Genomic DNA, 16,503 nt, shown 5'->3' with positions numbered 1-16,503 from the left:
CCCATGACTCTGACTCAGGGCTTGATCCCAGAACCCTGAGATAATGACCTGAGCAGAATGCAGGTACATTTAACCTGCTGAGCCACCCAGGTGCTCTTCTGATACCATTCTTTACAAAATGTACCAGAGCTCCTTAGAAAAACTGCTGTTTCTATGACTGGGACAGAAAATATAAAAGATAAGCCTGGAGCATCTGGTAGGGATACAAAGTCAAGTGTTTAAACGCATTTCAAAGGAACCTAGGAGTCCAATGAGAGTACCTAATGGTTAAAGCTGAAACAATGTGAACAATAAAATAAATAAATAAATAAACAATGTGAGCAATAAAATAAATAAGTAAATAAATAATGTGAACAATAAAATAAATAAAACAAATAAAATAAATAAATAAATAAATAAAAATGTATTATAACCCAAAGTTTAAAAGAAAGAGCCATGAGCTCATACTGATACTTATAACTGTATTCTTCCTCCCAAAATCCTATAGATCTAGGCCAATCATAAAACAAACAAACAAACAAACAAACAAAAAAAACCCACAAGTCTCAATGGAGGGATTTCTAGAAAATACCTGACCAGTGTACCTCAAAACTGTCAAGATCATCAAAAGTAAGGAAAATCTGAAAAAAATGTCACAGCCAACAGTAACTTAGGGAGATATGATAATTGAATACATTGTGGTATCCAGAATGATACTCTGGAAGAGAAAAAAACATGAGGTAAAAACTAAGGAAATAAGAATAAAGTATGGGATTTAATTAATAATAATATATCGATATTGATTAACTAATGGTAAGACATGTACCATTCTATAAGGAAAGGAAAAGTGGCCAAGGGGATATAAGGGAGCCCTCTGTAATATCTTTGCACTTTTTCTTTAGAGCTTAATATACTTACTGTTAAAAAAATTTTTTTTATTTATTTTTTATTTTTTTTTATTTTTAATTTTTATTTTTTTATTAACAAGATGGGATTGGGAGGGAGACAAATCATAAGTGACTCTTAATATCACAAAACAAAAGAATTTTTTAAAAAATTATATTTATGACATGCTAGAGCAAGAAGCCTACTCAATAAATCCCCCATTCCAAAGACCTCTCCTTATGTGGGAAACTAAGGCATACATTGGCTCATGGTCACAAAAATCATTAAATGAAATAAACTGAGAATTTATACTTTGTTCAATATATTGTCCTCTATACTACAGTATCAATTTATTTCTCTAGACAAATATAAAATCTATGGGTTTAGTTTTCTATTACTTGGTGATCCCATTTCATAGACTCTGAACATAATTCAACAAATTTATCTACATGGCAGCATTTCAATGGAGCTCACAGTGATTCATTACTACTATATGCATGTATATTTTTAAAGATTTTTAATTTATTTATTTGACAGAGATCACAAGTAGGCGGAGAGGCAGGCAGAGAGAAAGGAAGGGAAACAGGCTCCCCACTGAGCAGAGAGCCTCATGGGCTCAATCCCAGGACCCCGGGACCATGACCTGAGCCGAAGGCAGAGGCTTTGACCCATTGAGCCACCCAGGCTCCCCTCGTTACTAGTATATTTAACTGGAAAATACTAAACAGCATTTAGAAAAATATCATATTTATATGTTACTTTTTTAGTTAACAGAATACACTAAACACCATCTTTTCTAAACATCATATATGTGACTTTTCTCTAACTCCGTGATTCCTTAAGGAGAGTTTGTGTGTGTTTTTTCTTGCAGTTCTAAACCTGGTTCTTGCAATCACTTTGAGGTGATCATCTATCTGTTCCTCCATGATCACATTTCTAGTTTTCATTTTGTCAAATACTTTGCCTCCCTTTAGCAGTCAGTTCCCTTCTTCAGTCCTGTTACTTCTAGGAACTCTGTTATACAGTATGAAGAGCACAAATGACAGAGTTAGAGGTCTTGGGTTCTGCCACTTTTTCACAATTTGAAACAAATCTGTAACTTTTTTGAGCTTCTAAGGATTGTATAAAGTTACAGTCAGATACATGCTAAAGTCTGTATATAGTTACTTTGCTTTCTTTTTTTTTTTTTTTTAAGATTTTATTTATTTATTTGTCAGAGAGAGAGCGAGCGAGAGCGAGCACAGGCAGACAGAGTGGAAGGCAGAGGCAGAGGGAGAAGCAGGCTCCCTGCGGAGCAAGGAGCCCGATGTGGGACTCGATCCCAGGACGCTGGGATCATGACCTGAGCCGAAGGCAGCTGCTTAACCAACTGAGCCACCCAGGCGTCCCAGTTACTTTGCTTTCTATAGGAAATGAAAGATAACTAAGCTTTATAAGAAAAAAATTTGAAACAAAAAGTACAGTAGAAATTAGGAGTACAGGCAGCCAATAAACATTTATTGAGAATTAGCCTTTATGTAAAGCTTAGGATGCATAAAATGAGCTTAGAGCATAAGATGTCCAGCATTATATTAAGTGCTTTATATCCATTATTATATTAAATCCTTACATAGTAGATTTATTATCGTTTCCTTTGACAGCTAAAGAAATTGAACCCTAGAGAGGTTAAATGTCTTGCCCATATGAGCTTTGGTGCTGGAATTACGGGGGAATTATTTTTTCAATTTGGAGTAATATTTTGTTTTATTTTATTTCATTATTTTTTGCTAAATTTTAATTTTCCTAATATATCTGGATAAACAACAACAAAAGAGAGAGAGAAATAAAAATGATACAAGTCTCATATAATCACTCCAAAGAAGTGGTTGTTTCTTCTTCATTAAAGTCAATTGTATCTTTTAGAATGTATTTGGCTGAAAGTGATAGAAAACTTGGCTTCTTTGGCTCAAACAATAAAGAATACTGTTTTAAGCTGACATATAAGGTAAATCTACTAGACCTGGTCTGAGCAATGTCTTGGAAGTGTCACCAAAGAACTGGAAATCTTCTATCTCCCTAATCTGTCGACTCCTAAATCAAATTAATTATAAGACTGGCTCATTTTCTGGTTAGATATGGATGCATCAATTTCAGATATAATATCTAAATAGGAAAATATGCATAAGAATAAAAGGGGCAGTTTTTCTTTTGTGTATCTTCTTAGGAGTGAGTTATTTTTTTATTTTTATTTTTTGCAGACCTCCTTTCAATGTCTTATAGTCCACAACTGGGCCACTGATAATAATCACTGATAATGAGATTGAAATGGCCACATAATTGGGCTAGACCAATCATGACTGACCCTGGAGCTGGAAATGGCTACATCTCTCCTAAGATTTGTGTGGGAGGGCAGATACCCAAATAAAATACTCAAATAAAATCAGGGCTCTTCCAACAAGGGGAAAAAAAGGGACTGGATGTCAAGTATATAAACAGTCATGTGTGCTGCCATCTCAAAATCATGTAAATGGAAGAACCAAGACTAAAAAACCCTAGGCTCCAACTATCATTACTTTTCATTTGTAGCTTGTTGCTTCAGTTTATCATATGTGACTCAATGAATGAAATATTATTTTCTGAAGCTTATATAATCAAAAGTCTTATCATAGTTTTACTGTACTAAATTTTTAAAAAATGATGAATAACTTATAACATGGCTTAGGACGCAGACTGGAGATCTTTTATATTCGGTCTAGTCTTCTGCTATAATTTACATAAATTATTTCATGAAAATAGAAGGTCCAAAGCAATGCAGTGAAGCTCTCAGTGAAAATTTAGCCTGTATATATGCTCACAGATTAAAGAAGCACTGTAACAAGATAAATGATCAAGAAAGCTGCCTATGCACTTCCTCAGGTGTGTACAATTCTTGGTAATTGTAACACATTCTTGGTATTTGTTTGGTACCAGTTCTTGGCAATGGTAACAAAATTAACAGGACATGTATGCCAAAAAGGAATTGGTATGAACCACATCTGCACTCCAACTATTTGTGTAATCCTCTCTGGTCCCTTGATTCCTCCTTTGCAAACTGAAATCATTTCTACCTCACACTTGTGAGGTTCACATTAACTAAATACAGGAAATGAGCAAGACTTCTTTTTTTCTACTTTCACTATAGAGACTCTTCCTAAAGTTTCAGGCACATTTGTGGCAATTATTATGCTTCATTTGTCATGCCAGTTCAGGTTAAAAAAAGTGTGTGAACAAAGTATACGAAATCCATGGTGATTCTGAAATTGTTGGAAATATGGGACTATGAGAGAGAAAGAGGGAGGGAGAGAAAGAGAAAGCACTTTTCAGTGGAACCAAAGTTAATAATGTTCAGTAGACCCCTAAAAAATATGTTCAGTAGAATACTGAAGAATGTGAAATTTGTAGGATATTGGATCATTGACTTTGATAATGGCATCCTTGACTTAACCAGTTGTATCCAATATCCTTTTGTGCATTTTGGCTGAAAACACCACAGTATTTGGGATGGTTAATTTTACGTGTGAACTTGGCTGAGCTACAATGCCCAGATATTTGGTCAAACATTATTCTGGATGGTTCTGTGAAAGTGTTTTTTGGATAAGGTTAACATTCATTTAAATTGGCAGACTTTGGGTAAATAGATTACCCTCCATAATATGGGCAGACCTCATCTAATCAGTTGAAGACCTTAATAGAAAAACACTGACCTCCTCTCCAAGCAGGAGGAAATTCTGTCAGAAACTGGCTTTGGGCTCAAATTGAAACTCTTCTCTGAGTCTCTAGACTGCTGGCCCATGCCATGAGATTTTGGACTCACTAAACCTCCACAATATTCATGTGAGTAATTCCTTAAAATCAATCCTTTATCTTTCAATGTGTGTGTGTGTGAGTGTGTGTGTATACACACACACACTCTATATACACTTGTGTGTATGTATATATATATATACAATTATCTATATGTATACATATATATACAATTATCTATATATGTATGTATGTACATACATATATCCTGTTTGTTTGCTTTCTCTGGAGAACCCTAACAATGTATGAATCCTGAGACTGTCTTAAACATTTCTTGATATGGGTGGAAAGGCACATATAATAGGAACAGAAAACTTGGTTTCAATTGGAGCTCTGCCATATCTTAATTCTTGATAAATCTCTTTGATTGCTTCTTGGTTGCTTTACTTCCCTGGGCTTCTATTTTCTATATTTAGTGCATGGTGGTAATCCCATCTACCTTACAAGATAGCTATAGATATCAATGAACATGAAATTCTATTTGCTGGCTGGAAAGAGTCCCTCAAAGAACATTCTCTACTCATTGTTTTTTCTGTCAAGTATTCCTTGCTTTCTTTCTCCCTGTTTTCGAAGATTATGGTTAAAGTAAGTTCACTGAGTCACAAAACTATTTGCAAAAATGGGAATATAAAAGTGATCACATTGCTACATGTTTTTATATGATATTGTTTGATTCAATATGCTAGCAGTCTACATTGAAGCAAAAAGCAAATGGACATCACCTGAAATAGTTAATCAGTCTAGTGGATTGCTTCTCACATATTTCTTCTTAGTATCTTCTCCAAACTCACTTACTTTGGGGTTTCAAGTCGATAACTTCTTTCCAGTATACAGTAATTTACTGAACATTTATTATGGGTCTGGCATTTTCTTAGGTGCTAGAGACACTGTGCTTGATGCTGGAGTTCAAATTAAATCTGGAATATTTATTACTTAAATTTTAGCTAGTGGGAACAGTCTCATTCAATGGAAATTTTATTTATACTATATGGTAGAAGGGGACAGAAACTAGAAAATGTGGGAAAGACAGTAAGTTTTCCTACCTTATACAGGCCCTGGGAACCCAAACCATTTAAAGGATAATGGATTCAAATCACTAAGAAAATCAAAGATAATCTTTGTAGTCTCTGAACTTTTATACACAAATTTTTTCTTAATCTATGAGTGTTTCTCCAGCTTCCTCCTCTTCTCTTCCCAAAATGTAAATGTCACTTCCTCCCAGACAATTTTCTCTCTTTTGGAGTCTTGGTTACTTGACTATGTTCCTTTCTCGTGTCACCATGTACTTTTTCCTTAAAATTATAATGCTTGCTTTGGTTTTATTTGTCTTTCCCTCAAAACTGTTAACATTCTGACAGCAGGAGCCATCTTGATTGATGTTTATGTCCAGGGCACACAGTAAGTACTCAATAATTATTTTTCAGATAAATATATGAATGGATCAGTTAAGCCACAATTGATATAGAAATTACAGATGCTTTCCCTAAATTTAATGATCTTCATGTCTCTACCTCATTCATTCTTTCCTGTCATTCAGCAATTATGTAATAAACTTCAAGTCTGTATACCAAAATCAGAATTAAATACTCAACATGTTCTGCTTATGAAAGCATATCTGGATATGAATTAAGTTACTAGTTATTGATGTTGAAATACTTATTCCCAATAAAATCTATAAATTACTTATTTTTTTTATACTCATCACAGTAACACTATGTTCTTACTATGAAAAAGGATTAGACTCAGAACAGAAAACAAGAAAGTTTTTGCTTTAAAGTACCTGGACAGTCCTTCTTCACCTACAAATGCAGATCCACAGGTATGATTGATTGTCTGTGTGTATAGTTGATGATAAATTCTTACTTAGAAAAATCAAGTAAAAGGTAATTAAAGTAAGTGTCAAATAACACAAGCTACTCTATATGAGACTATTTGGTAGCCTAAGGGTAAGCAATCACTTACTAAATATTATTACTAAATACCTTTTTAGAATGACAATATGTGTTATATTAGAAAAGCTAAGCAAGTTCAAGAAAATTTGCTGAAAACATTTTCAAAAAGATCTTATTTATTAGACAGAGATGGCACATGCATCAGAGAGAGAAGGGGAGAGAAAGCAGGAGCAAGGGAAGAAAAGAAACAGTCTCCCTGCTGAGCAGGGAGCTGGACTTGGCTAGATCGCAAGGTCTTGGGATCATGACCTGAGGTGAAGGTAGATGCTTAACCAACTGAGCCACCCAGGAGCCCCTAAGAACTTAAATAGTATATTTCAGAAGAGACAAATGATGGAATACCTATATAGATTTCATAATATGCCATCATATATTATTGAAGTGCCATCTGGCAGAGTTAATTGTTGTTGGAATGAGTAATGTGATACACAATTTCATCATATCTGACATGCAGTGAAGCCAAAATAGGTTGAACTTTACGAAATGACTACATTTAGTCTTTTGCACTTGTCTATTGCACCATTAGAGCAAGGCAACCTAGTTAAGGAAAACAATGTTGTAAACTTACCAGCTGCAATCATAATTACTGAAAGAAATGAGTTGCCAGGCAGCTATCTACCCTGTAGTGGTTAAAAGCCAAATTTCCTAGGTTTGAAACTCAGCCCTATCCATTACTAGCTGTAAACCTTGGGCAAGTTACTTAACCTTTTTATACCTTACTTTCTTCATTTGAAAAATAGACACAATGATAGTACCCACTTCATGAAGCAGTTGTGAGGTTTGAATGAATAAATCCATGTAAAATGTTTAATATAGTATCTAATACATGATGAATACCAAAAAAAATGACAATGATCATTTTTAATAAAATTCTCTTTAGGTTCAGTGACATCATCTTCTATGTATGTTGATATTAAAAGGGAATGATGTAAGACTCCTTCTCATCTTTTAAGATAGTTTAAGTAACACCTCCTCCAGGTTGAGTAGGAGTTAGCCAGGCAAGCTCTTAGCAAAGTCACTGAGGAGAGAAGCAACATAATGAATGAAAAGGAAATGCAGGATTTGACGAGATCTAGGTTTTTGGAAAGATACATGTTAGCACCAGAGACTATGACTTGGGGGAAGGAGGAGATATGGGTGGCAGAGAGCCCATGTAACATGCTAGTAGAATATGTCAGGCCAGAAATTATGAGGATCTATACTAGGGCATGGCAACAAAAAGAGAAAAACAGTGGTGAGCATGAAAATTTGCAAGGAGGGTATGGACAGGACATAGCAATGAATAAGATAAAGGATGCTAAGGGGAGGGAAAATTCAATAGCAAGTTCTGAGAAGCAAGTAGCAAGAGTAATTCTAAAGGCATTTCAGGACCTTTAGGAGCCATAACAGAATTGTTAGCATCAGAATAGGGCCTTCCTAGGGGTTCTTTTCAAGAGGAGAGTACAATCGCATTTATTGTTAGTGTTTGTATTCTGGAATGCTTGACAAATAAAACTGGTCACAGTAAGCACCGGACATTAGCATAATCCATTTGGAAAATAATTTGATGGTATGCATAAAGAGGAATAAAACTATTCATAATCAATCATATTAAGACTTTTACTTCCAATAATCTATTTCAATGAGTTTAGTCAATAATGGAATAAAAACTGTGTATACAAAGATATACTTTGGACGTAATTGATACTAGGGAAATTGTCTGTATAGCCCGAATGATCTTCAGGAGACTAGTCATATTGCATATCAACTTCATAGAACGTCATACAGACAATAACAATTATAGATTGTAATAACTCCTACTACTTTCTGAGTTTATTGTACTTTATAGATGATCTCATTTAACTGTCATAATTCGCAACCGTAAGTACTGTCATCCTCATTTTATAAATAAAAAAATTAGGCCTCAGAGAATTTAAGAAAATTTCCCAAGGTCACCCAGCTAATGAGTGGCAAAGAGACTGGAGATGTTGCCTGTGGATAATTGCGTTAAGGATAGGGCCAGTTGTGGTGTTCCCGGATGTAAGAAGCTCCCAGTCTCTCCTTCCACCAATGAAAAATAGCACAACAAGGATTTCAGGTCAGATGGGTTTTATCTGACTTACAAAGCGCTCTGCTCCGAACACTATGCCGACCAAATAGTGTTTAAATAAGAAGAGATAAATGTCATACACAGTCTGTGGTTTCAATTGTAAAATGTGCATGCCCAAAAGTAAATAGACGACGGATAAAAGAGAAGCGAGCCGCTGTGTTTTATAAGTTTTAACAATTTCCTTAGGTTGCAATTTGATTTTACAAAGAAAGGATATTAAAAATAAGTGGATATTAAAGGATATTAAAAATAGTGGATATTGGGTGGCTCCGTTGGTTGAGTGACTGCCTTCAGCTCAGTTCATAATCCTGCAGTAGCGAGATCAAGTCCTGCGTCAGGCTCCCAGCTCCACAGGGAGTCTGCTTCTTCCTCTGACTTTCTCTCTCATGCTCTCTCTCATTGTCTCTCTCTCAAATAAATAAATAAAATCTTTAAAAAAAAATAAGTGGATATTAGAGTTGGGGGAAAAAAAAACTCTTTTATATTCCATTTTATGCACCCAAGTCTCTTGATGACATCTTAAATTGTCAGTACATTTTTTTAAAAATCAAAGGATAGAAGCCCTGGGGTGGCACAGTCAGTTAAGCCTTTGGCTCAGGTCAGGATCCTGGCCTACTGGGATAGACACCTACATCAGGCTCTCTGCTCGGTGAGGGCAGGGGGCTGGGGGAGGGGAGGCTGCTTTTCCCTCTCCCTCTGCCTGTCTCTCTGCCTACTTGTGCGCTCTCGCTCTCTCTCTCTTTAATAGATAAATAAAATATTTTTTAAAAATTAAAAATCAAAGAAGTTATTCAATATCTACTATTTGCTTAAGAATAAAAAAGAAACATTCTTTTAAATACCTGTGAATTATTTCTAAAAGCAGAACAATACAAAGCATGTGTTAGATGTCCAAATATAGTCTTATTATTATTAAAACCACTTGGATTCTATTGTGGGTTTTTCATGAACTTAATTATTTTTCACTAATTTGCTTATACTAGAGTATGCTTCTTTATTTCTCAATTAACTAAAATTCCAAGAATCAAATTTCTAAATGATCCAAATTAAAAAACTCTCATTTTCTATGCTGCATTTACTCAGCCTTTCTTCCATGCTACATACTATACACCTAAATAAACTTAATTCTCTGAAAACCTGATTCTTTGAAAATCCAGTATATAGAATAAAACAAGATATTAATTAGAAATATTACATAAAAATTTTAGAAAAAGAAACTAAGGCTTTATGAGGCATTAAAAGGTAGCTTTTAAATGTCGGGATTCCTAGGCTTGGATCATAGCTTTGCCTCATAAGACCCTGAGAAAATCACTCATCCTCCCCAATCATACATCTACATTTTCTTCATTTGTAAAACTGGGAAGATAAAATTCCCTTTCTCCTAGAGATATTGTAAAACTTAAATACATGTTGGTCATTAAAGTATGCCGGATTACTGATTATATTAGCTGCTATTTTTAAGTCTAGAATGCCTGACATTTATATTCCCAATATAAGTTCTTACATTTCTACAGTGTTCCCTAATGCTCACTGCCATAAATTCAGTCCTGAACTCAAATCAGGCAATCTTTGCCCTATAGATAGAAAATTTACAGTGGTGTTTGGCTAGCATTCAGTGCTTACAGTAGAATGACTTAAAACTCAAAAGTTATGAAAATGAAAAAGTGTTGGCAAAAAGTCAGCTTTTTTGAGAAAAAATATTACTTGTTCTGTCTTCTTTTTCCTTTTTATTCTTTTGTTAGAAATAAAATATAATCCCTCTAAATTTTTATTCTTAATCCCTTTCAAGTAATGTTCTTATGTTCTTTTGAATCAGCAGATTTTATATAATGATTTCATTTCATTTAAAACTTTCATTAAATTGGAACATCTGCTCCATTTTAAAGACTGAAGAGCTATGGTATTTGTGGTTTGGGATGTGTGTGTGTGTGTGTGTGTGTGTGTGTGTTTGTTGATTTGTGTGTGTATTGTGCATGTGTGAGGGAAGAGGGAGGGAAGCTGGAAGAGTTTAAGGGAGGGAGAAGAAAGAAGAGACTATGAAGCAAGATAACCTATGCCACCCTACTGTATCATGTGGCACAAAGTAACCTCAACTGTCTTTATTCCTCTAGACAGTAAGATGTTTAAGATACTAAGTCCATCCCCAGCATTTGACATAGTGTCTTATACACAGGGAACATGGTTAGATCAATGTATTTTTAAGTAAGTGTTCACAGGATAAGAAAGGAAAAAAACTAAAAGAAGAACTGATAACACAAAGATATGAGGAAAGTTTGTGTATTACTGAGGTAAGATGGTAGATTAACTTTAAAGAGATACTGTAAAAATAGATGGGATAAATTTGCTAATGTCTTTTTAATGAAAATAAAAATGTCCACTCCTTGCTTTATCTAGGTTTTTTTTTTGTTTTTTTGTTTTTTGTTTTTTGTTTTTTTTTGTCATTGGATGAAGAAATAGGTAGTTAGGATCATCAATCTTGAATCACAGATGTCTGGTGAATTTCCAGATAATATAGAAAAATAAAGAATATCTCTGTGATACTGGGTTATGAAATCAGAGGGAGTTGTCAAAATGCTAAGGATCAGATATTTAAACGTCCATAGAGTAAATCCATCATAGAAGCTACTGTTTTTATTATACTTTTCTATAGGGAGATTATTTGAGGATCATATGGTTTTACTTCAAAGCATGTATGATTTATGTTTGCCAGGTAGAGAGATTTTTCCTCTTGACATCTATGAGACAACCACTGTTCAGCCAAATAGTTCTTACCCCCAACCTTTCTATGTGGCAGCAATATAAAATGTTCCCAACATGAGATATTGGTGTGAACAAACAGAACTAAAACTTATGTAAAGTGGTCTCCCATGTTAATTGGACACCCTACAATTTTTTTCTCTTTGTCATTGATTATCACTGTTTTTGGTTTTTGCCTGTTTTGAGGAAATCCTCAGAAAATTGCAAGGAATAAAGTAAAGGAAGACCTATAACTGCTGAGCACAGCGTTTCCCTCTGGTATGCTATCCAGAATCAAAGGTCAAAGATTATATCTTGCTGTTTTCATGGGATTTTTTAGAGTTTATTTTCCATTTCAATTAATCATTATCATCCTCATCAAATGAAAATTAAACTTCAATTTATGTATGACTAAGGCTTTCTACATTTAAACAAAATACCTATAGTTTCTGAACACCACTTCTTAATATAATAATTATAAATGATTATGATATTTTGTTGCATCTTATATTTTTAAATGTTTTCATATTTATTTTCTCTCCATCTTTACATCTCTACAGGAGTAATAGAATGTAAGAAGATTAAATTTCCATAAAAATCATGTATATTTGTGTTTTTTATATCTGCAGCTCATATTTGATATTAAGCTTAGACCAATGAGCTGTCTAGAATACACATGCTCAGAGATAAATAGCACATCTGTGGCAGATGCAACTAGGTCATGGCTGGAATTGTCAGGATTAACTGGACACACCATCAAATTAGAGACCTAGAACATGATGTGCACTACTTCCGAAATACTCCAAAGACATTTCTTCACATGACATTCCAATCAATTTAATATTAGTTTACGGCTTCTCGTGGTGGTGACTTCTAGAAAAAGCTTTTCAGTTCCCACTGTTGCCAACAATTTGGGGGGGTGAAGTAGGCTTATTTTGTGCAAAATGTCATATTTCCTTAAGCTTCTGCAAAATTTGCAAAAGTCCACCACAGCTGGCTGATAAAGCTATAATTGTTAGTGGACACATCATTGTTAATATTATTAAACTTTGCTAATTCTGATCACTAGTTAGCTCTGTTAAGAGCTATGGAAGGAAACAAGATGAAAGAAAAATTAGAGAACTAAATTTATTGAACACTGACCACATGCTAGGAATTAACTGGGTGTTCCATGTATATTATCACATTTAATACTCAGAGTAACTTGATTAAGATAGATATTATTAGCCCCAGCTTGTTGACAAAGAAATTAAGTAGAGTTTTTGTCTTCAATTTCTACTCTAGTTGGGGATATAGAACAAATAGAACAAACAAATTTGTTACCTTATTTTAGGATATAATTGGTAGTTTATTTTAAAGAAACAGTAGAAAGTCTAAACTGCACAGATTAATAATATTATGGCTATATAATATTAGAGATATTTTATGGATAATAATCTTTCCTACATTTTCTTTCTATAACTCCTATGTCCCTTGAAACTTTGGAGCCACTTGCCTTCATTATAGGGGAAGAAGATGAATATAGCTGAAAACAAAGAAGTTATTGTTCACCCTTAAATTTCAAAATAGAGTGTTTAAAGCCCTTATCTGGCACAATAGTCAGAAAGCCAAATACTTGTTGAGATAAAGGTTCTTTTTGGAATTTCAAAAGCTGGACATTAGGTATCAAGGATAAGCTAGGAGAAATGGCAAAGTTGTAACTGTCAGCCACAGAATACAAACAAGTATTTGACTACTTAATATTTGATTTCCTACCCCAAAGGAAACAGGCATTTTACCATGTAAGAAGGGAGAATGACTCAAAGTGAACAAAACCAGTGTGTGCACACCACAGCTGGCTAATGATCATCCCATTATTAGGATTAAAATCTCAGGTGGATATGAAAGAAATATCCAAATAGCTTTGATGGCATCTCTTCAGGGCTTGTGCTTCTCTTTCTAAAAATATAATCTTAAAGGCCAAAAAGCTTCTTAAAACATCCCAAATCTACAATTGGTTTCTGAGCAAAAGACTCTAAGGGATCTTTATGTACATGGGGCCAAGGACCACCTCATAGAGTTCTTCATACCTCACAGTTCTTTGTGAAAGTTTCTGAACTTAAAGTCTCTCAGGTGAGCATGAAGTGCTGAAAGGTTGGGTATGTCTGTAGAGATGGAGAGCTGAGATGCAGAGAACATGAAATGCAGATACCTGAGCTATTAGTAGTCCAGGAGGGAGACACAGAAATGTTAAAGGCAACCTTAATGAGGGCAGTTAACTCAGTGGTTGGAAACCTCAGCTCAGCGGAGACCAGTGCACACACTCCAGCAGTAGCAGGCAGAAAAAGGAAAGAAGAATATACTATTTAAGACAAAAACTGACTTGGTAAATTTGTCAAGGAAATATAAATTCAACAAACACAAAATGAGACCCTGTGAGATACTTTGACATAAGGTGTGAGTAGATTTTAAGAGTTATATTTTGGCACATCAGAGTTTGTGAACTGTAATTACAAATTTCAATTCATCAAAATATTAAATTAAAAACACCTAGTTTTTAATAGTTTCTAAAACACTTTAATATATTAATCTTATTTGATGCTTATGGCCAAATGGTGAGATGGATATTAATATCTTCTTCTTTACACAGATGAAAAGACCAACACTTAGAAAAATTAGGCAGCCTGTTCCAGACTAGTAATTCCTAGTTATAACTTAGTAAAGCTAGAACCCAAATCCAGGTTTTGCAATGATAAAGCTCATACTTTCTCCACTATTCTATACTGGTTTTATTTTACTTAATGTTGATATATTCAATGTAGAAAACTAATTGTTTAGTATATTCTTTATCTGCATCTAATAACAAGAAGAAAAAGGCAATTTAGAACATAGACCTGGTCACATTATGCCTGAAATGATTAGTAATATGTGTAGACAGGTTAGTTGTCAATTTTTTATCAAGTTCATTTATTTTTTTACTATCTTTTTACTCTCCAAATATTTATTGAATAGGAACTATGTCCTAAGAGCTGAGTGTACAAAAAGAAAATAATAATAAGGTGCTAGCTTTGATACCATAACCCTTCCTACTGCAAAAGACACATAAACAATTAAAACACAATAGAATCAACTTTCTGATAGGCGATATGTGCAAATTACTTTCACAACACAGGGAAAAAGCCACTAATTTTCTCTGGAATGTAGAAGGAGAAAAGTTATAGAAAGCCTTCACAGAGAAAGTGACATTTGGAACTAGAATATAAAAAATAGGTAGAAGAAGTTTCCCAGTATTTCTGGCAGATACCATGGCTTAGGGCAAAGCACGGTACGTTTTTTGCAGCTTCTAGTAGCTCAAAATGGTCAGAATATGAAAGGCATTTGGGAGAAGAGTTAGGGCAGAAGTCACTGAGTGTATATGCAATCCATGTCGAAGAGTTTTTAACCAGAACTCTCCTAAGCCGACCTTGTTATTTCACAAAATCTCAAAGCCAGGGAGCCCCGCCGAGGTTGGAATGGAAGAAGAACAATATAGTCGAAAGTTAAGGGCCACTGCAATAGGGCATGGGAGACCTAAAGAGGCTCTGAACTAGGAGAGCAGTAGTGGGACCAACGAGGGGAAAGGAACTTGAAAACTATTTAGGGATTAGAAATCATAAAATGGAAAGATAAAGTATATGTTGATAAGGAAGAGAAGAAGTACGGGAAGAAAGAAGTAAGGGATGTCAGGTTTGGATAACTGAGGAAGCAATAGAAACAATAATTAAAGATCAGTGATTTAAGACAGAAGACATGATCTATTAGTAAAGTAGTCTAGGATATTATACCATATTTTAACACATGCAAACTTAAAAACATTCCAGACAATAGACATCAAGGTATACAAATATGTACAATGCATTCCTTCAGGTCAACAGACTAAAGGCAAGAAAATAATACCTCCTACAAATTACATTATTTAGATATAATTGTGAAGAGGGCGTGAATGTGTTAGAAATTATTAGAATCACTCACTTTACATTTTGCTTCTCAGAATTCAGAAAATGATAAATCCAATGCTTAACAATGAATGGAATTTTTTAGGATCTTAATTTTATTGCTTAACAATGGACAATGGACTATATTTTAGAAAAATATGTAATATACATGAAAGCTTTAAGTAACACTTGAAATGCCAAGAATAGCATTCATTAAAAATATCTTTTTTACACTAATAATTTGACTAAAAAAATGACATTGGCATCTAATAAACTGAGAAAACTTGTTTGTCAAGTGCAATGAAAAATACATAACATGTATCAAGACTTATTGGAATTATTTTAAGTATGTGGCATGCATTATGTCATCTAATCCTCCCCTACTCCACTATCAGAACAGGATATTTGCATATTTTACAGATCAGAAATGGTGTCTCAGAGAGACTAAACTGTCCATTGTCTCACAGCGGGGGAGAAGCAGCACTAGAGCCTGTTCCAGACCAGCTGAAGCTGAAAGCCTTGCTCCTAACCACAAAATCTACAAAATCTCTCTTCTCATGTTGTCTTCATAATAAATAAAATATGCATCTCACTATGACCTTGAGCAACTCACTGGTACTTTTAGGGAAATCATGTACTCGATAAAGTAAGAGGTATGAGAACTAGCATCGATTAATTCTTGACTAGCAGCGCTGGGCTCTTCACTTGTTACTCTGTGTCTCTTATACTATATAACTTTAAAACACTCCCATGAGGGAAGTTATTATTGTAGTTGTTCCCATATGAAAGAGGGAAACAAAATCAGAGGGGAATGGAGAAAGCTGTGGACCTACAAAGCTCACAACGTAACTGGTAGAGTAGAATGGAGAACCAAACACAACTGCACAGCCTTTGTCCCACCCACGCCTCAAGATGTCTCCTTGGGGTAACATAAGCAAGGTCTCTTGGGAGAACTCAGCTCAGTTTAAACAGAGAGCAATATTTGTATAAAGAAGGAGCAGAGAATAAGTTTGAGAAACTTGTAAGTGGAATCTGAAGGTTTGTGAGCTTCAACTTAAGATGTTAAGACCTTTTATAAACAGTGGGA

This window comes from Mustela nigripes, chromosome 14 (assembly GCF_022355385.1).
Source record: "Mustela nigripes isolate SB6536 chromosome 14, MUSNIG.SB6536, whole genome shotgun sequence".
In the NCBI taxonomy this organism is placed as follows: domain Eukaryota; kingdom Metazoa; phylum Chordata; class Mammalia; order Carnivora; family Mustelidae; genus Mustela; species Mustela nigripes.
This window is presented reverse-complemented; position numbering follows the sequence as displayed.